Below are 417 nucleotides of genomic sequence, written 5' to 3' on the forward strand. Positions count from 1 at the left end.
GGAGGAACCCTTGCGCATGCGCAGGATGACAGCCACGTGAGGTGGGCCGGAGCCCAGCCCCGCCCCCTTTCCGCGCGCGCCGAGGCGACCCCCCCTCCCCCAGCCCAATTCAGGGCGGCCAGGGCCAGGCCCTGAGGTGGTACTCCCTGCCCTCCCCGTCCTTACCAACCCCTCCGGTAAACCACGTGCGACAGAGAACTCTTCTCAGTGCCGCCCTGCTCCCCAAGGAAGCCTGGCCCAACACAGCCCCGTCCCCAAGAAAACGTCCCCCGTGCTTTTGCAGCACTTCTCAGGGGGATCAGCCACCTGTAGCACAGGGCCGGGCTTAAATGATCTCCCCTCTTCATCCGAGAAAGTAACATTGTCTATTCGGGCGCGTCTGTCGCACACAACATTATGGCTCCCCCCCCATCACAC

Source organism: Eurypyga helias, unplaced genomic scaffold, assembly GCF_000690775.1.
Source record: "Eurypyga helias isolate BGI_N326 unplaced genomic scaffold, ASM69077v1 scaffold48675, whole genome shotgun sequence".
In the NCBI taxonomy this organism is placed as follows: Eukaryota; Metazoa; Chordata; class Aves; order Eurypygiformes; family Eurypygidae; genus Eurypyga; species Eurypyga helias.